The sequence below is a fragment of the Helicoverpa armigera genome, chromosome 15, assembly GCF_030705265.1.
Source record: "Helicoverpa armigera isolate CAAS_96S chromosome 15, ASM3070526v1, whole genome shotgun sequence".
In the NCBI taxonomy this organism is placed as follows: Eukaryota; Metazoa; Arthropoda; class Insecta; order Lepidoptera; family Noctuidae; genus Helicoverpa; species Helicoverpa armigera.
Genome location: NC_087134.1, coordinates 4,345,880 through 4,368,840, shown reverse-complemented (window position 1 = coordinate 4,368,840; position 22,961 = coordinate 4,345,880). Strand labels below are relative to the sequence as shown.

At 35.6% G+C, this 22,961-nt stretch overlaps 1 protein-coding gene across 1 annotated transcript in view; it reads right to left on the bottom strand.

Moving 5' to 3' along the window:
- The window catches only part of LOC110376398 (G-protein coupled receptor dmsr-1), a 49,800-nt gene extending 37,095 nt beyond the window's left edge, over positions 1-12,705 (bottom strand). The window contains exon 1 of the mRNA XM_049845255.2: positions 12,547-12,705. The gene's annotated coding sequence lies outside the window, so the exon portion shown is untranslated. The remainder of the gene's footprint in view (positions 1-12,546) is intronic.
- Between the last annotated feature and the right edge of the window lie 10,256 nt (positions 12,706-22,961).

The following is a 22,961-nucleotide window of genomic DNA, read 5'->3' as shown; positions in this document are numbered from 1 at the left end:
TTCTTGCTAAATTGTTCTATTGTATTCATTTGAATATATTTCATAGGTTTCCTATTGTGTTGTTCTCCCTCTAGAATCTGCCTATCGTCAAAAGGAAGACTGTTAATGTAACTAACGCTATTGTATAACGCTTTTGTTATATGTAGTAACAATACAATACATAGGTCCTAAAATAAAAAAATATGATAACTCATTGGTATACATGAAAAAGTTCCATCGGGTTTCAAATAAAACCATTAGAAATTAAAATTATATTCTCCTCTACACTAGAAACACACTCAAACATGGTATTGGATTTAAAGAGAATTTTCACGCACTACTAGTTCTATTGTTACCATTAAATGGACCGTCTCGCCTCAATTCCTACGCTCGCATTAAAAGATAAACACCTGATGCACTCAACAATGTCTTGCTTTGTAGGTACGCGAACGAAGTATAAATATTTAACCTGAAGACACTGAAGGAATGGGCCTAACCCCCAACAAACGACACTCGTTCACGTAGTGAGATTTTAATCTTTAAATGGGTAGGCAAAGGCCCGATACACGTAATAATATTGCCGAAAAAATGACTAAACTTTTATAGGGATTTTCACTTGACTATTTATTTTTGGTATTTTTTTCCTTATAGTTTTTGGGCATTTTATTGTAGAAAGGTATAATATGTTTTAAGGATTCTTTTTCTTTCGTGTCGATGACATGTCTTATAGTGAGACTATGTTATGGACCAAGTGATAAATTGGGCAGTATACATAATGCCCGGTCATTATGAATAATGCCCAATATGAGAGTGCAATTTGATAATAATTATTCAAACAATCAAATTGACCGGGCACTATACATATTGCCCGTGACCTTTTGGGCAAAGTAATACAAACATATTTAATTTCATTTTTTTTATTGTTATTGACATTTAACTTAAAATAAATTAAATATAACACATCCCATATCAATTGACAGAGCATAGAAGTAAGCATGCAACATGCAGCAAGCATGGCTTCTGTCACGGCTCCGGCGCTGCGGGGCTCCGGCGGTCCCATGCGAGCTTATCGTCGCAGATGGTTTTCACGCTCACCACCGCAGCTTCGGCTTGCTGGCCGGCTCAGCCGGCCAGCCTCAGCCGCGGCGGCGAGCGCTTCAACTAGCTGCGCCTCAGCTCGCAGGCCGCCTCGCCCCTCCGCGCCTACGCGGTTTTGAATTGCACTCTAGGGGTAGGGCAGACAAGACTACGTGGAGTCGGTTTTGCAGCGATTCGTTTTCGTCACTAAGTTCAGTTTTTAATACAATGTTTTGAATCCAAATTAAATTCTACCATAAAAAAACGAGTCAAGAAAAATGAGATCAAGAAAAACGAGGCCGAGTTAGTAAATTAGATGAAAATTGTCCAATTAGTAATTTTGTGGCTAGACTTATAATTTCCCATTAAAATAGAACATATAATTTAAAACAATAATCATAAAATATGTAGCAAGTAACAGGCTTTATTTATTAGAACAACTGCCACCCTCGCACCGCATAAAATATAGCTTTATTATCAAATTGCCCAACTATCATGTAGCAATATAATAATGCCCGTGCAATGTGATAAATAATGAAGTTAAGATAGTTATTAATCACTTGGCCCGATAAAGCTAGACATTATTCATAATTAATCACATGGTCCATAACAACTACACTTTGTCAGCCCAATATGCCGCCACAGCGAGAGCACGGCCGGATGCGCTCATGAGATCCTGCCGCGAGCACGTTTCAGGGCACAGCGGACATGCGATGAGGTGGGACATGGTCTGCATAGCAGCCCCGCACTCGCACCCAAGGTCCGCCCCGCCCGTGAAACCCCACCTGGACCGATTGTCTTTGCTTCGGCCGACCTGCGTTCGGAGTCTGTTTAAGGACTGCCAAACTCTTCTCGGGAGATCGTGTCCAGGAGGGAGTCTTTCCAAGAGCGGGACAAACGGAAAGACTCCCTCCTGGACACGATCTCCCGAGGAATAAAATAATTATTTTAAGGATAAAAATAATGGGTATTTCGTCTAATAAAGGTCATAGTGGAATTTGTATGTACGACATTATTCCGTTGAACCCTTGTCACAGTCCTTCATTGTGAATGCAAATAATAGAATTAAATGAATGAAGTTTTCAATTTCGTTGGATGTTTGTTAAACTGTCTACAACGTTTTGTATAATTGATTTTATTACATTATCTAAATAGGGTCCACTAAATGACCACAGGGGTGATTGGACTGTTCAATAAGATTTGTATACCGCAAATATACCGGCTGGCAATGAACATGTGTAGTCGAAAGCCAGTAAGTCTGACAACCAGTCTTACCAAGGGGTACTGGGTTGAGCAGGTCAGATAGACTGGAAGCCCACCCCAACATAGCTGGGAAAAGACATGACAGATGACGCATAGTGAGCAATCCAAGTGAAACTAAGCTTCAAGGGACCAATTCAATTAATTAACAACTATTTAACAAATACCTCTGTAATGTATCAAGTGTATTACGGCGAAGTAATAGAAATTAGCTAGAATCGTGACACACGCCCTTTATATTGTCGTGACTTGGTAAAAGACTGTTCAGTTCACGCATCAATCATAATATGGAATGAGTAAACGTGCACCGCTTTGAATATATTACTTGCAACTTGGATCTAGTAAATGTATGACTGTTTTATTTAATGACTGGTTTCTGCCTGCGACTGTGCTCGCGTTAAATTAGAGTCTGGAGCAGTGAAGTGACGTAATAAAATAATATTAATATAGCTATATAACAAAATTATGAAGAGATTTTAATGTTGTTATTGTATTAATATAGAAGTATATAGGTATTTAAGAGCGAGACCAATAAGATATTATTTATGTTTTGGTCAAAGTTCAATTAAACACGTGTGCAAAGGTTATATTTTTAATTAATTTTATATTTAGAAACGTTTAATTTCCATAGAGATTATATATAAGATTTCCATAAACATATAAAGGTAGTTGTCTACTGTATTTTTGTGTCACCTGGGCTTTTTATAGAACTAATCTTTCGAACGAGTTAATATAAAACGTGATCTATCTGATCGAACCCAAATACTCATCCATCCCAAAAAACTTTTAGTTAAAGTAATAAAAAGAAATTGGATTACTTCTCTAGGATTAAGGTAGTCACAAAATTTTCTGATCCAGGAGATTTTAGTCACGATTTTTTTAACTTTTTCCATGAAACTGCTGAAGTTCAAAGTGATGTGGTTAATAAAGCTGAATCAAATAAAAAATAATAAAAAAACAATCATAACATAATAAACTTAATTGCAAAAAAAATTAAGCACACATTTCAATCAATATAAAGTGTTTACAAACACACAATGCCGCATGTCTCGATCGTCATTAGTGCTCAATTTTTTTGCAACAAAGTTAACATACAAATGGTGTTCTCTTACTTGGCTTAGTGCGACCCGACACAGCCTTCATTAGAGCGCAAGCTTGAAACGTAACACATTATCCTCTTATGGATGAAACCGTTCGCCAAATCTGTTCGGGATTATACCCATAATTATCTGTACCTGTACGATTGTAACCACGTTTCTCTTGTGTCCTTGCAAAAGTGCAATACATGTGAAATGCCAAATGGCACGTGCCGATAAAGATTTGTAAGCGGTTCCTCATTAGGAGAGATCAGTCAATGCCTAAAAATTTTATCAGTCAATGCGTTTACAGCCTTACTGCAAAAACTTAAACATCTATTTAACACTTGCCTAAAAAGGAGTTTCTGCAAAATTGACCTTATTTCAACGTGATTGACAAGTGTTCAACAGACGTTTGAAAGTTTTTGTGGTACGACGAGTAAGTCTTTGTCACGTTCATATTAATAAGCTTCCAGTAATGCCATAACGATGCAAAATAGAACAAAGGCTCCAAATTCAATCCCTGCACTTTCAGAAATAAACCACTAAGCTAATAACGTCAGCTTTTTCTGTAAATAAATATCAACACCCGTTCCTTTTCGAAAGTTCAGTTTTCGCCTCGATTTTTCCCTCCAGCGAGTACGCATCACATTTGTCAATACAATAGCAAAATCAGAGTAACATAGTGTGCAATGTGCATACAAATGTAGATACATTGCATACCTAGACGCTGAAACAGATGAATCTGTTGATACACTCGAAATGTGTGATGTCTTCAGTTCTCAGATCTTATTCAACACGTATTTGCTCAGACAGCTTTACTGCGCAAGAACGCTGTACTGAGGAAATAAGGTGGTTTTACTGTCTCGAATGGCTAACGATTTATATGATGCATACGAAGCAAATCGATCACGATTCTGGTGAAGTAATTAAGTAATGGAGTGTTGGACAGTATGATAAAGTTGTTTAGTTAATTCGCTTTCAAATGTTCTGCTTTTCAGAGATACATATTATTATTCACTCGTAATGTACAAAAAATATATTGTATTGATTTCAGATCAAGTTGTGAGTCATGGTTTATCGGCACAAGTACAAAAATACTTTCCTAATTATCATCTTCGCTCGTAAACGGAAGCGCCTAATGACTGTTACAATAAACATTAGCACGCTTGGCAGACGGATTCATGATCGCACGCGGCACTCAATACTCGTAGCTGTATTTATAGAAGCACATAAATAACGCCATGGGATCGATCGCCACTATGTTCTATAGGAAGGACACTACCCGGAACGAAACTAAGCTAGCCGGAATCAAAATAAATCGTGATTCCCTATCCCTTCCCTTTTACCCGCTGTCATTAATTCAAAGTCACGCGAAAAAATGTATTTTTCAAATACATGCACATTTCATTTTATCGCCGACCCCATCAGTAAAGGAAATAGGCGAGGAAATCCGCACGTTTTAAATTAAAATTCGCGACGTGTATATTGCTTTATGAAGCGTCACCTGTCGAGGAATGTCAGCCATGTTTGTATGTTTACACCTTTCGATTTATTGGCTGCGGTACTATGATGCGGATTCCACGAAGAATTCTGACAATCCAATTTCCATTCGGAACTACAGAATATCGAGTGCAACAGCACTCCTAAAGGTACCTCTAATATACCCGAAGACGGGGAATGAGTGGGCCTTTTGTACGATTTCATCTTGGGGGAAAGTTTAATTGGATTTATTGTCAGAAATAATCTCTCAATATCCCTGAGTTTTATCTGTGTTCGACACGTGAAGACAAGTTGCTCTAGTGGGAACAGTTTATCTGCCGTATACAATAAATTGTGGGTAAAGAAATGTAGGTCGTAGTTGCCATCGCTTTTAAATATACTCGTAGAACCCTAGTATTTCTTTCGCCCTAGTAAGTACCTGATTGAAAGAAAATATTGAGGCAAAAATTGCCGTTATAATATACATAGATAGATACGTGTTCTACAAGGCAAGTGGTCGATACACTTTATAATGCTATTAAAATTAATAGCGTCATTACATTTAATTTAATAGCTCTAATGAATACGCCATTTGCATAGCATATTTTGTCATTTAATATACTACGACGTAATATCTGACCGGTCAATCATTCACAACACAAAGTTGAAAAAACTCGATCCAATTTTATGCAATATATTGTAATTAACGTACGGGTGTATTTTGTAATTACATAAGTTTAATATTTTACGTGCAATATTTTGACTTTCATTTCCGTAGTTTTAATGGGATGAGTTTCCTGTTAAGAAAAATATATTTTTACTAAAATCGTTTCGTTCGCTGTGCTTTTGTGTACTATACTAGTATACCTACAATGGAGTCAAAATAGCTGACCTAATGGTGGTAATTAAACCGCAAAAATTATTAGCAGGTTCTGTCTGGTTCAGGATTCTTATTTATTATTTTTATGTTTTTTTCTTACTTTTCTACTGAGTTTGTTGTCCGAGTGATTTATAAGCTACCAACGGCAATAAACCATTGCTCAGACTGGCAGGGACACGATACAAAGTTATGCAATCTTGCTTAATAACTTTTAACAAATTCGCTTATCACGCTTCAGCCTTTAAGAAAAGCCAGCCATTCATTACTTTATAATATTCATTTGATTATTTTATATTTGGATTATTTATTAAATCGTACCTAATGGTGATGGATTAAAAGGTTATTACTTAACTTATTATTTTCAGTCTAAGCTTTATGATCTGCCGAGTATCCTAATAGGTGTTTTTAGGTATTTTTGTAACTTTTTCTATTATTAATTCTGCCTAAATTCCACTCTCAACACACAAACACCTTTTCAGTTCGGTAGTCGGGTTTCATTACTGCAACGTAAGGGATCGCGACCACTTAATATACACATCTTCCAAGAATCTTGCCTTCTAGATGTGTTCGTGGAAACCTATAATTCTAGTAGATAATATATTTGATAGTAAGAGATCTTGTTTCTGACGGGTTGCACCCAACTAGATAAGACTTTTCAATTTAAAGCATTATGTGGTTCAATTAATGTGGCACTAATGCTCAATTCCTATGAACAAGAAACGAGGCGTTTTGCTGACGGATGATAGTTCTATGACGTATCTTGTTATACAGCTCAGGCATAAGGGTTCTTTCAAATTGGAGTTTCCATGTTCCGTATAAAAACAAGTGAACATCAACGAAAGTGCAGCAGCAGCGAACGTGAAAAATGTCTTGACAAACGGGCTTTTGCCACACGACACCAGCAACACAGTCGCATTAACACAAAACGTCAAGTTTGAAAGAAGCCTCAAACATTCAAATTCCACCCAACACAAACTCTATTAGATTTCTAATTAAACATGCATAAAGAATTATAACTGCAGTCACATACTCCGCGTCAATCAGCATTCACAGATGGTACATGTTATTAAAACAATGCTGTTATGTCGATTGTTCTTTGAACCATTTTTCCGGTGACAGTGATAGTAACTACGGAACCATTTCTCTTGTTATGGTTTGTTGGAAACGTACTGAGTTTTACCTTCTCTTTTTACATTTACTAGGTACTAACATTACCCTGGGAGGTGGTAGTAAAATGCTCACAACACTAACCTTCTGCAATGGGCAATGGCATATATTATTCTAACCAGCAGTAGGATGCTGTAATATTTTACATATTTCAGTGTTATTTATTTTAAAATCTCAACTTTGTAGTACTGTTGGCAGTAGGTCACAATATCAGCTCTAAAATTCATCCTCCGAGCCTTTTTCCCAAACTATGTTGGGGTCGGCTTCCAGTCTAACCGGATGTAGCTGAGTACCAGTGCTTTACAAGGAGCGACTGCCCTGCCTGACCTCCTCAACCCAGTTTCCTGGGCAACCCAATACCCCTTGGTTAGACTGGTGTCAGATTTACTGGCTTCTGACTACCCGTAACGACTGCCAAGGATGTTCAATGACAGCCGGGACCTACAGTTTAACGTGCGTCATTGGTGTCTAAGATATACTTAGAAAGTACATACAAACTTAGAAAAGTTGCATTGGTACTTGCCTGACCTGGAATCGAACCCGCGCCCTCATACTCGAGAGGTAGGTTCTTTGCCCACTAGGCCACCACGACTTTACTAGGCCACCACGACTTTAATATCAGCTCTAAAATTCTGAGAGTAAAATTAATATTATTGATAAATAAACATTGTAAACTCCAAATTAATAAATTACAAAGTTTTGACAGCTGTAGGCATTGACATCAATATTCACTTTCTTCAGAAAAACTTGTTGAATTGATTGATGTTTACGAATATTTACCAAAGGAACTCTTAGGGCAAATTAATTATATTTGTAAGCTTTGTATAAAGAGTAAGCGGAGATGGAGGAAATCTATTAATATAGCAATTAGATAGCCAAACATATAATGTTACGCACGTTTGTGGTTGTTAGTTCATGCTGTTTAGTATTCAAGACATAGTAACATGAACAATAATGTTGAGCAACTGTTGATTTTGCTAATTGTAAGAAAAACAAACTACTAATTTACTGGCTTGAAACATTTGGGGTCGACTGACAAAATGTCGGGAGTTCTAATAGAAAATATTTCCACCACTGACTCTGTGCTTCATATCTATCATTTTCAACGTCTATCCGAATTTAGACGGAATTGTAAACGAAGCGCGAAATTCAATTATTTGTTGTATGCCGAAATAAAAATGTTCGTGGATTTAGGGAATAAATATAACTCAACAGCGGTAAATATTGGGTGGATATTGTAAGAGCAAAGAAAAGGTTCTCGTTTCTTACTGAAACTACCGATACGCTAACCTTACATCAGTTAAGAACAATGAGGCACCTACCTCTAAATTAAACGATGACATAATTATAAAATTAAAAATAATGATTAAGTAATTGTAGCACAAATTCCATTACAACTACCACTGTATATTCTATGCATTGTCTCATAGATATCAACTATTCTTTATTACATCAGCTTAATAGTGATAACCTATTCTATCTGATGACCTTTACTAAGTCTAAATTGATGAATGACAACAGTTTCAACAAACCATTCATAGACTTTTAGTATTTTGCGACATTTTCCGGTCAACTTGTCTGCCGATGTTTTTATCATCGGGTCATTCTCTAGAGAATTCGCGATTTACGATCGAAGGACCAAACATTTAATTTATTCTTCTTGACAGACGCTTAAAGTTTTGAATTTTATGATTACAGCTAGGACCCCTGGGAACTGGGAACTGGGAACTGCTCACCCGTAGAAAGCACACAGCTTTCCTCAATCAATGAGCTGAAGACGTGGCAGAAGCACACTAACCATCTCTTCAGCTTGTAGTTAATATAGACCATGGTCTTTTTATAAAAGGCAGTCGAAATCGGGATTACTAGTAAAGCACATTCTGCTTAGCGAAAAGAGAATAAGAAACCGACACAGTGAGCAAGTCATAATCAGTGGCCGAAAACCATTGGAGGATTATGTACCGAGTCTTTTTCATTAGCTGCTGAAAATGACCATACTGCAATACGTACCTATATAATACCCATATACTGCTTAATCACATTGCATTAATGTGGTCCATTTAGGATTTTCCGAAAGGTTACAGAACATTTGAAAGCGGATTTGATTGAGGCAATACAATCAATTATTCCGCAGCTATCAAACAGTCGTTGGACTCTAACTAAATTATTCAGGACCTACGTAGATACTTTTTAGGGTTCCGTACCCAAAGGCTAAAACGAGACCCTAAAAATTTAAATAATGGTACGGAACCCTTCGTGCGCGAGTCCGACTCGCACTTGGCCCGTTTTTTTTTTTCAATACTGTACAAGCATGGCTTGCTAACATGATACAGACTTTATTGGATGTACCGAATGTTTTATTCAGTTAACAGCTGTCAGTTTTCGAGGAAAAATAGCGTTGTATTGCTAACTGACAGCATTTGTCAACGGCACCAAAATACGATCGGGATATACCCCAGTCTTCTAAAAGTGCTATTGTCTCACTATGTACTAAGATGACATTGACAGATAGGGGCAACTTGCCTACATACAAACAGTGTGGTTAAACTGTCAGAAGTGACACAATGATTTAAGGGTTCAAGTTCACCCTTGAGCTAGCCTTGACTTAACGCCATCTGGTGACCAGAAGATTTATTACTTTTCCTTATAATGCATGGTATGTACCTTTTTCACTGTTTTCATCAACGTTCATGCTAGAACCACTAATTTTATAGATACTACGAAAACTACTTTTAAGCCACAATGTTCTCATATAAAAACAATCTTACAAAGTAACTTTTACCTTAATTTAATATTAAGCTTGGCAAAAGGAAAAACACTCACACGTTTTTCCAAATCCTTTATTACGGTGTCATGGCTGCCTTACCCTTAATGGTACTCAAGTTTCGTGAATTTCTCTGCCAAAGCAATAAATAAGGACATAACGTGGTCAGGACATGGAGACAGGAACCATCCTTGCAGTATGTCAAGAAACAATAATAGGCTTAGTGGACACTATCGAAAGACGTGAGTGATCACACAACGGGTGGACGTTGTATAACAGTGTGTTCAGGCTTTACATCGCGTGTGGGATGCACTTTACAGTTGGAAGTACCTAAACATGTCGAAACATGTCATTCTTCCATTATCAACATTGAAGGAAATGAGAATATAGTTAAGCTCAACGTTTTGAAACTTTCCATAGCTTATCTCCTTAAGGGAATTCGGTTAGCGATAAGTGAATACGGGAAAGCCGTACCTTATCTGTGGTGTTTATTTCAGGCTTAATTAAAATAACTCGTAAAACTTGCTCGAGGGAAATCAGAAGAATGCGACCTAAAGCCGTAATGGAATTCATTATGTGTGTATGTGTGTGTGTTTATTTACCTACGTGAACATTTTCTCCAGGATTTTAAAATTCAATGAGTGAACCGCGTCTACGTCGCATCGTTGGCTGATGAATGAAAGCTATTTTCTTCTTTCTCCTAAAAAAAGCAACATTGCTTTTCGCTCGATTCTTTCAGGACGGTAATGATTTTTCGTGAGATGTATTTTGATGTGTAGCTACATAATATTCCTATTTTTTCACTTTTTTGTTTTTTTCTACGTTACAGTAAGCAGGAAAATGCTAACTAGCTTTTTCATTTAAAAAGCAATGGATACGAGTTTTCTTTGCAATAACAAAAATACATGTTGTCCACTCGACAGTCACAATGAAAACTGAAAAGATGAAAAAGTACACAATACACGCGATTTGATAGACTGCCTTGGAAACAATAAATAAAAATGTGTACGTGGAATGCCGCACTCGTTATTTGATTTCCGAATAGCAAATCTAGGTTTCATATTGAAGGTAAATATGAATTGAAGTTATTTATGTGGTACAAAAATGTTTATGTTGGTCTATGACAAAAATATTTCTTTTACTAGTTAAATATAAGAAAAGTATAACAAACAAAAAAAAACGGAAATCCAATTGGCAAAACTTTCCTAAAGAACATGGCTTTCTTTTGTTTACATTGTTAAGTGTCCTTGTAGTTATAAACGAGTACATGTAAACGAGTTGTATCACTCATAATTGGGTACACTTACATCTGTTTCAGCTTTTGACAACTTCAAACGACTGTCGTGTAAGTAATGGGGACAACTGTTTAACAACCATTTTGAAAAAATCTCGCTGTAACAATATTAATAGGCAGATGTCTATAGCTGTCTATACCGAAATTATTGTGTACTAGGAAAGTTTTTCGTCCGGTTTCACCGGCGTTCGGTAGGGATAAAATAGCCAGCTGTCATCATGCAAGTTCCATCTACCAGTCCTCCAAACTTCATCTTATATCGGTTAAATCTTGGCTATATTCTCGCTCATAAACTGCTTCGTAAGTGATTTATTTATTTACAAACATTACTTATTTGACCCAAACAACATGATTAGGAAAAACAGATCAGCATCATTACCATCTTCTTAATTGTTATTGATCCCTTGTTCACCCTTAATGAGTACGGAACTTGGGTTAGTTTAACCTCTCGTAACGTTAATACAAAGTGTTGGTATCTTTAACCCAATTAAAGCAACCCACATTGGGCCCTCGTGATGGAAAACGGGCCTAAGTTCCTCTCAAACCTAACAATGGAACCATTAGAAGCATTATACCCTTATGGCATTATGGCACAGTCGTCATCGTTTAAAAGTGTTTAAATTGCTCTTACGTTAATGCCTTCTCGGTTTTATACTTCCTCGTCAGCTTTAAAATTACTAAGTGATTTTGTTATTATGCATAGGTATCAAAATTATGACCTCCGGAAAATGGAGCTCTAGAGACCTATAAAACAACCACATAATTTCTTCATAAATCTGACATAATGAAATTATCAATTATTTTTGTTATCAATTTGTTTGACTCTCCATAGCGCTATAATGAATTGCATGATGAATAATTTAAATTGTATCTTGCTCCGTCAAAACGTCAAACCCTAGACCTTGAGCTTTATGGCAACAAGACCACTACACTCACGTCACTATCCTTTCAGTACGAGATTGTTGAAAAATGTCTATTTCAATTCGCATAGGTAAACATGACGTAGGTACTGAACTCTGGACTACTTACGAGTTTAAAATTAAACTTCTTTTTATTCTTTCATTCGACAGAGGGCGTTATTTATTCTTGAACGTTGATTTCTGATCAATTTGTTGAAAATGTTTATCATTAGGTACATTTTCTTCATATTCGCTAAAGGTGCTTGACGAATGAGTTGTAACAGTTATAAATAAAACAAAAACGATTGTATGCAAATACGTGTGTTACATTGAACTGAAGTAAAATATATAAATAGAAATAAAAACAAGATACGTACGATTATAAGCAAAAACAGTGGAAAATCAATAATTGAGGAGATGTTTATTTATGTTTAATGTTTGATCTCCATTAGTAAACTTTTTTGATAATACCTTTATAACATGTTTCTAAAAAATAACTAGTTACCAATATTCATTAGCGGAAACTAAAGATAAACAAAAAACATTTTCACCACACAAATCAGTGCCGGCATCATAAAAAAATATTTGTTTAGCGAAACAAGAACCGCGAAATTCAATGTTTACAAAACAAATAAAAGATTACAAGATAACAAAAAAATTGTACTTACAATGTTTTAACAAATAGTGGTTATCAGAGTAAACTGGTAGATTATATTATTTTCTTTGAGATTGGGAACGCGAAAATTGTTCTTTACTGTTTTGTAAGCGCGCGATTCGCGAGTCTCGCGGTCGGTCGGGGCGACGCGTCAGAGTATACTGGCTTAACTCACTACCCAGCCGCAGCTAACTCTCGTAACTTGAAACTATCTTTATCGGCACTTTATCTTCGATAGCTTTGTAACAAGCTCCAATGAAAGCCTATCATCGATATGCTATCATCAACGTGATAATGAACAGCTTTTACTCGGAAAATGCATCGCATCGTATGTTTGTACAATTGAAATTTTAATTGCAGTCCGTAGCTATAATTAGTTTGGTTTATGTCGTTGATTGCGGTTAATGCATAATATTAATATCAGTAGGAAACAAGCAATTTGTTGTGAATTCAATTTAAATGATATTCCTGCACACGTGCTGTTTGTTTCATTTGCAAAAAGTGAATACAAATAATTGGTGAATATATAAATCAATTGATATGACAATGACTACGACAATTTGATATATCGTGATAAGCTTACATTTACAAGTAATTCATGTTTTACTAAAAACAATATTCACGCTATAAGTTCACTTAACGGATTTCGGTTGGCAATTGAATTTACTAACTCCTACATTATGTCACTATATAAACTTTGTAACCGCTAATCTACTTGAGAGATTCATTGATTGTTCCATGTTTACACTAGCCGTAGAAACAAGGAAGTAATAGTAAATGGAATTTGATTGAAGATGATTAATGAGTACCATGACATAGATACGTGGAATATAGTAACGTAGTAGCCAAGAAAATGGTGAGAAAACCCAAGCTGTTATTTGTTTACGTTAATTTCAAATCACATTAACCAATCGCAAGGAAACTCCAATTAAAACTCTGTAAATAAAACGTAGGAAATCCATTTCTTCATGGTAAAGTGGTTATGCAATTTATCCCTATTAAATCCCCGAAAACTTTACAACTTTAAGTACCCATTTCCTTTTACAGGAAACAGAGGTAGGAAAATTCCAAGTACCGAATTCATACTACATTCGCCTACCCATTAGTAGACGGCCAAAGGTTGGTTGTCTACACACATGAAACGGTAACCCGAACAGAACAAACACAGGGTCTTCATGTTCAGTCGTGAAAACACTGAAATACGACCAAAACTACGTGCTCAAAGTATCAGTGTCAAGTGATAATTATTACGTTGACACGCTAAGTAAATACCTTCCATAAATTATATGAAATGATAGTCACAATTACTGTTTATACTATAATGACGACACAAGTTTATTTTGGACGATAAGCCGTGTCTACAAGCAAACATAGGCTCTTTTGGTAGTTTTGTTCAATTTTACCGTGTATTGAGCTGGTGATCAGCATTATCTTGGAGATACAACTCGTGAATGATTGTATTGGACATTAGGTGTTACCAAAATATTATAGTGGTGACCTTGTCTATATATAGATAGTACTACTCGAATTACGTCGATCAATCTATTTGCAGTCCACTAGTTGTCACAAGCCTTCCTAAGTGGAGCGCCTGACCAGTAACAACAGAGGTGAAAATGCCTTCCAAATTCAAATACCGCAGTTCGAATTTAATAAATTGTTTTTAGTAAAAACTTGTTATTCTATTCAACAGAATATGTAATGATTATTTTTCCGACCCAAATATCGACCAATAGAATTGCACCATTCGACGTCACGTGGTACAACCTACATGGTATTATACTGATAATTTTTTTTGAATATTTTCTCTGGTCGTTGCTACGTCAAACTGACAGGTTGTGGCCGACATTTGGGACGGAAAAATAATCCCCGAATACGAGCTTCAAAATTATCTGGCATTTCCCTCAAGGTTCCCTGCAAACAAATAAAGTCGTCAAGTTTTTCAGGAAAAATCACTCGCGCTTCGCGCTCGTTATTTTTTAACCTGACAAACTTGACTCCTTCATTTGTTTGCAACGAACCTATCGGAAAATACCCGATAATTTTGAAGCTCTTGTGGTATTATAAGTGAAAATTTAATTTCATTCATAGAATACCGATAAAAAACGGGACCCAATTTATTTGAAAGCGAATTCACTATTATTCAAATATTGTTATTCAATTTATTCAACGATATTGTTTTTCAATCAGTTCTGATCTGGACATAGTTGTTAGGATAGTACTCTAGTAGCCTTCACGAATTCTTTATAGTAAACAAACTGAGATCAGCTATTCAGTAGTTCAAAGACATCAATATGTATGATAATGATTTGTAGAAACAGTGACCACGATCAACATTCGATTTGCCAATAAGGTGATTGAAGCATTATCTAAGGCCATAACCAATATTTGGTAAGGGCCATGACCAGGATTCGAATAACCAATCAGGAAGCCTAAGTAAATAATAACGAGCATTTGTATTCTTCACCGGTCATTCATTCATTCGTTCCCATCAGAAAATATTGTGATTGTAGTGTGATGACCAAAGTCAGTACACAATGCATAATTATTGTAGCACTTTTCATTGAAATCGTTGTATTCATCGAAATAAATGTATTTTGTAGCTAATTGGCAACTTCATCGCGTGGTGTGGGTTCGATTTCTTCTCGCTATGAATAAACGAAAAATTAAGTGATAAAGACACAGTCAAATTAAGATCTTCCTTCCTTCCGAGGCTGCGGGATTGTTTGAAAGAGTTACCGCGTCCCTGGTACATAAAAGGCCTAAGAAGAAACATGATGGGGTTAAGTCATTGAGGGTCTGACACTTCTTCACGCTGCTAACCCTTATAACGGCTCTATGATGATTAATAACATTAATAAGGACATTGAATGAAGTCACATAGTTGACAGTAGATAGAATCAATAAAACCACAAAATGATGAGCACGTTGCATTCGAAACCAGTGTGTGTCACAAAAAAATGCAAGAAAACACATAGGTATATAGGTCGAACTTCGATTAGTCATTGGCATAGTATGGCTTTTTGTAGATGTCTATTATAAAATTGATCTTCAAAAGTACTGATCTTCAGCTTGACTTTGAATCTTTATTTTTGAGTCTGTGAACACAAAAAATGGTTTTTGAGAAAACTTTTACTAAAAAAATGTTCAAATCCAGCTGCAGAGATATAGAGATTATAAATGGTATACTTACTGTATGTTATACGACCAAAATCATTAAATCATTGATCATCAACATGAGTATCTTTATTAAAACCTCTGATGTTTATACCTTGGTATAAAAATATTGGCTTAATTCATGAGGACCAACTCTTGATAGAACATACGTGAAATATGCATGTATCCAAACATTGTTTCTAAACGTGTTATGTTAGGATATCTTCTGATTCTAAGAATGAAACACTTTCAGAAAGTTCCTTTAGTTACATAGTTATAACTATGTAGGTAACATACGGACTAAACGTGTTAAGGAAAGAATTCGTAAAATCTGTGGAATAGTTACATGTATTTCCAGTCTACCGCCTCCATAAACAAACAAATATTAGAAGTTAGAGACAAGTATGCGTAATTCAAAAAACCTCCACATTATTTTGGAAAACAAACACGTGTATATGTTTACAAAATTTTCCTAAATGACCAGTACTTTATCCCTTTCGGAAAGCCTCCGTGAACACATTAAAATGATCCGTAATAACAATGTTATGTACATATAAATGTGGTTCTGTCTAGACATCAGTTACCGCGTTAATCTGGGGGATAAAGCTAAATATAAAATCGGATACATCAGTCATTTGTAATATTTTAGACTCGGTTTTATAAATAAAGCGCGAAGAGATTAGTTTATTGCAGTGCAATGTGCTTTGAACAGTCATTCGTATAATTTATGACAGACGTTGAAGTTAAACTGCTGCTTATATCAACCAAAATAGAGCGGAATGGAGAAGGATTTTATCAACCAACAGAATTTCTCCACTCGGGTATAGTAAGTATTAAGTGGGTGGGACGACAGAGTGTTTAAATAACGAAAGTATTGGTTGTATAAAACTTTTCAGTTCCGCTTGGTTTGCTTCGAATCTTGAACTTGATTTTTGTAGGCCCTAACATCTGTGTATCTGTGTATCCAGGTAGACAAATAGTATGAGATTGTTTACGATCTGCCAAACTTATACCTACATATGTACCCATTTCAGCCTCACTGATGCGCGAAGGTGAAATGGTAACGTTTTCTGTGAAAACTAATGTTTAAGAATGACGCCGCTATTTCAAACTTTCAAGTAGCTGTAGTGTTTCGAAACAACAGCTCAAAGTTTGCAGTAGCTGCCTGTAAAGTTAACCTGAACAGAAAACTAAATAATAATCAAGGCAATTTCATAGATAGGTAAAGTTGCTATATTTTTTATTCTTCTACATGATATCTGCCCATTAAAAAAAGTTCCAGAATTGAAAAGGAATTGCTTCTCCTATTGTACGATCGCTTGCAAAACAATGCTCCATCTCAAAGTTCATTAATTACTTAAATAAGAGTAAAAATGCGTTAAAAACGTATTCAAGTTTTAATGAGGTCATGTTACAAATGCGATGGAATTTACAATTGAATTTAATTTGTTTGAAAATTCTATCGCCCCTTAGAACTAGCTGTTAAAACTACTACTAAGTGGCACTTAGATTAGTTTATTAAAAACTGTCGTCTAGGTTCACATTACACACTCAAAGTGCTGAAAAATCTAATAAATAATAGGCAATGGTATTCTCTAAATTTCTGCCTTTTTGGTTTTCCCAAAGATTCCGTAAATTTTCACAATACTCGTCTATATTTTGAACTATAGGTACTTTTAGGTTTATATTCCGTAGGTACCTATACATATACATACGTCATTCACACTCACTTAATATTTGTATCATGCATCACTATCATCAAATGCGATCTAAAAGCGATAAAATTTAATATTGCCATACATGCAAATATGCTAGGCAGTCTTGACAAGTTCTACAAGACATGTCTGATGCGTGTTAACACTTACTTAGGTAGCGTAAGTTTGAAAATTGATATTAATTTCGAACTTCATACATATATCGGTCACGGTATATTGGTCTAGGAAATGAATTTGGAACGTGCAAGGAAGGGAGACCCAAGAGTTCAATTTTAATCAAAATCAAATTAATCGAAGTCCACCAGAAATTGCACGTGTTGCAAATATCAGATAATTAGCTCAAAGTTTGCTTTGCATTAAAGCTAGTTAAAGTTTGACCCACGACCTGAGGAAAATTCTTCGCCAACCGCTTCGGCTTTTCACTTAAATGGGTGATATGTTTTATCGTAACAAACTCACATTCACGTTTTTAATACCTAAATAAAGCCTAGAAATTATGATTTTAATGAACAGTGGGTGATAGAGGACGCACGTGCAAATCACGTGTAGGTATAGATACTGCTGTGCTCACTCAGCGTGCATCTTGTGCTAATGAGTTCAAACATGGTTCATACGTTGTAGACATGATAATAAATTGTTAGTTAGGCACATCACTTCCGTCATCTCATATATCATTAAAATTAAATACAATTTTATAAAATATTATTTGTTTTATTAACTTTATTTGTTTAATTGTTTCATCATTGTATTTTAAACATTTTATTAGGTATAGACGTTTTATTTCATGAACAGGGTGAGACGTAAGTCCACATTGTCTTTTTATGACTCGGCCACTACAGAGCGCTTCCGAGCTTATGCATGCAATGACAAAGTGCATGTACATTGACACATACAAGAATGGCTCAAAAATAAAACATTTGTATTTAATATTTATTCATGGCGAAGTTTGAACACTAAAATATTATTATTTTAAATTGTTCTTAACAGCGCAAGATCGACACCATTCATCAACTATTTTTAAAGGGAATAGAACTACATTATATAGGCTCGGACTCTATTATACGTGTATACCCAAAGGAAGTCAATACTTGAATGCTCGATTATTTGTTCATTGGATGAAATGAGTCTATTTCGTCACAGCTCACGTCACGATACAATAGTTGGGATAAATAATCTTACCTACAATAAAATATCAATACCAAACTCTTACCAATTTACCAAGGAGAGATACATATCTATTCGAGACGATAGTGTTACGTCAGAAAGACACACATTTTCTTTGCCTTCGAGAATTGCAAAAAAAGTTGTACAACAAACAATGCGATTGAAATTTCAATTTAAATACCTTTCAAAACATTCTAAGCGACAGTTCTAAAATTATATGTGACATACAGACAGATAGATAGACTCGGACAGTGATGTACGGTCGTAAAGATGTCGAACGTAACTCCATTGGTATGAGACACTCATAATTTACGCCTAAACGACTTGTCTCATTCCTACAAAAATATATTGATACCTAGCTTCCGCCAGCGGCTTCACCCGTGTGGCGAACACCTTCTCGAATATGGATTAAAAGTACTTTATGTTGTTATGTTATATAAGCTTTCTTTCTGTTACGTTTCATAAAAATCCATGAGTTCCTTAAGAGCGTGTACGTCAACCGCGCGCCATTTGGCCTAAAATGGTACTTTTCAAACCACTGTTTCTCAGTAACTACTTATCCTATAACTATGTTATTTTTTAATAACGCAAGGTAATTTCACTGTCTATATAGTTAATTGAACATAAATTTCAATTTGTGTAGTGTAAATACTTAAAACCCCTATAACGTAACAGATGTTTTATAAAATTCCCGTTCAGCGTCTATTTCGAAGCTTAAATTCATGTGAAAACAGTAGCAAATCTAATCATATTTATTTTTTTACTCATAGACGAAATCCCCATGCCTATAGTTAGTTGAAAACATTTTTTGATTTAGGTCTCTATCTTTCAGAAAAAAATATTTTAACAATGTGAAAAATTGTGAATTTCAAATGCTTTTTTTACCTATCTATCTTACTTAATTTAATATAACAATTATTTACTATAGTAATATAACTCTGTCTTTAAAACATAAACTTTATATTATAATTTAATCTCTCGTTTTATTTTTTATAAATTATTTAAAACTACTATAAAACGCTGCACGCGAGTCAACTCAAACCAGACCGCCGCAAGGCTTCACAGAGAGAGGACGTGTCGCTCCGTCACATCGCGTAGGGTGAATAACCTCTGCCGTGGATACCGAGAATAGAGTACATTTCAAGCGCGACCAACAAATCTTGATACATTACTATTTTATTTAAAGCTCAATTTTGAAGCATATTTTTTATCGATTGAGTTGAAATTTTGTTTGAATGTTCAGTTTTAATGACAATGTATGATTCTATATCCAATATGGCGGTATACCCAAGATGGAGAAAAAAATGTTTTTAATGCATTCCTACGATATGGGTATCAAATGAAAGGGCTTGCTATGAATAACTCGAAAAAAAATGTGACGCGAGTCTAAATCCAATATGGCGGACTCCTTAGGCTAGAAATCACTTATTGCAGATGTCTGTTACCAATCGAGCTATATTTTTTTTTTTTCATTTTGGATGTACCCAAATTTTGACTTTTGATCTCGAATAACTTTTGAAGCATATAGGATAGATAACTTAAAACTTTATTTGCAATGGTAAACCCAAGCTCTTCACCAATATTTGGCTTTCCGGCAATTGTTGTTATTTGACCACAATTTTTCGGTCTGGATGGACTGGACCATTCATATAAACAATCAATTTTTCAAATCGGTCCAGGCGTCTTTGAGAAATCGAGAACAATCAAATTGAGGACAATCACAAAACAATCTAATTGAAACCTCCTCCTTTCTTTTTTTGAAATCGGTTAAAATACAGAAACTCTTAACATTGTCATTAATCATCAGTCGACTATTTAGTACTGTTGAAAATTGTATGTAATATACAGAAAGTCCTCAAAACCAAGGTTTTCATAGGTGCCCGATTTTTTTGCAAAAGAGTGTAAGTATTAACGACTTATTTTCATGCTTTTATATTTTAGACATCCATAGACTTACACTATTTTCACGCTATTAACTATTTACTAAATAATATATTTTTTGTTCTACCAACTTCACTCGAAAGGATCAAAATGGTTTGTGTGACTATACGTGAAGTATGATAGGCACGCACACAGCCGCGACGCTAGTCTGCGCGGTTTTTTGCGTTGAATTACCTAAAGTTGACATCGCGCGCCGAGCGTACACGCTCTTAAAAAAAAAGCTTCTGAAAGCTTTTGCCTTCAAGAGAAAGAGACATCCATGAATCCATCCATACATACTAACTTTCACGTTTGTAACGTTAATAGGATAACATGATTACAAGGAAGGAAGGAGGAATTGGAAATCCACCAATTAATTAAAGCAACATTAGGTATAGAAAATGAACAACATAATTTAATTACCGGTCCATTCGATTTGTTTGAAAGTCTCAAATAATGTCTTGTACTTGTTATCCTCTTTATTGTTGTCAATACGTACTTTTTAGAAACTTTTGAAACATCATATAATTAAAATTTTTGTACTTACTGAACATGTTTGCCTACGCTATCGAACGAACGGTTAAAATCTAGAGGTACAGAGAATCTGTTCCATAAGAAGGAATTTTAAAATTGTTTATAAAAACAACCACTTTTAGGCCCCGCCCGCTGCAAACTTATAGTCGGCCGATAGTTTTATATAATAGGTACAGAATACAGATAATGATAGTGCGCAGTCTGACAAAAAAGTTAGATTGGATTCACGATGACCTTTCCTACTCTGCAAATCAATGGAGAGTAACTATTGGCTGACAGCGGTTCTTCTCCGTAATACCCACTCTTTGGAACCGCGCAACTAGCTTGACGTTTCTTAAACACCTGTAAGAGGTCTATCCCTACTAATATTATAAAAGCGAAAGTTACTGTCTGTCTGTCTGTCTATCTGTTACGCTTTCACGTCTGAACCACTGCACTGATTTTAATGAAATTTGGTACAGAGATAGAGTTGACCTTGAGAAAGAACATAGGATAGTTTTTATCCTTGATTTTTGAAAAGATTTTTTTTCCTTGGATGCGGGTGAAGCCACGGGCGTAAGCTAGTATGAAATAAAATCCTTTGACTTTGAGTACAGTCAGAGTCACCAGTGTGCTCTTAGAAATATTTAGTAAACTCTGTAATTTCAGTGTAATTACCGTACAATCAAGGATTAACGTACAATCCAGATTTAGCTAATCACGTCATTACAACTTTTGTTTGCGTCTGTAAATTAAATTATGTAAATAAGGATAAAGAAAGTGTAGATAAACGTAAACCGGTAGGTATGTTGTTCAATGTTCATCTGTTGTAATTTAGTCTGAAATATTTTAAAGACCTTTAACTCTCTCTACTTATAATTCCGTATTGAAGGGTTAATCAATAGCTAGGTTATTCTGTAAAAAGTTGTTGCAAAGAATGGGAAACTATAATTTACAAAAGATATCTCAAAAGAAGACAATAGGGCTCTTTTGGGTTCGGAACCCTGAAAAATTAAACACTCCTCCGTGCCAATTGTTTGCCCTTGCTTATTTACACTTAAAATAAAAACAATGTAAGAGACAGACCCGTTACTGTCGCTTACGGTCTTTTGTGCTAAACTGTCAACATGGTTGTTGGCGGTGGCGGCACAAAAGTCGTGGCGGCCTAGTGGGTCGATCCCAGGTCAGGCAATTACAATGCAACTTTTCTAAGTAGGTATGTACTTTCTAAGTATATCTTAGACACCATTGGCTGTGTTTCGGATGGCACGTTAAACAGTAGGTCCCGGCTGTCATTGAACATCCTTGGCAGTCGTTACGGGTAGTCAGAAGCCAGTAAGTCTGACACCAGTCTAACCAAGGGGTATCGGGTTGCCCGGGTAACTGGATTGAGGAGGTCAGATAGGCAGTCGCTTCTTGTAAAGCACTGGTACTCAGCTGAATCCGGTTAGACTGGAAGCCGACCCCAACATGATTGGGAAAAGGCTCGGAGGATGAGGATGATGTCAACATGATTGTTATGTACATCACATTTAGGGCATGCAATACCGGTTAACCGGTTTCGTTTTTACCGGTAAATCGCCCATTTTTGCGAGTTTTAAATTACCGGTAAAAATAATATGAAACCGGTAATTTACCGGTTTTTACGTTTTTCTGATAATATATAGCAATTGTTTATTTAACGTCAAATCTTTGTTATGTAGCCTGAATATAATGTAATGTTGCATACATTACGTATTGTAAGAGTGTTAAAGTTGCTGTTTTTTAGGAAAGTAAACTTGTGTGTCCTTAACTATCTCTAGGTTAGATACTCATCATCATAAATCTTCTTTCTCATCTTAATTTATAAAATCTAAACAAATTGTATTCATTCTGTTATTCTGTTTTTCCTCATAGCTGTCAGCTCGTACTAGGTACAAATGTAGCTAATGCTTATTTTACCTACTCTATGACCTTACTGAGC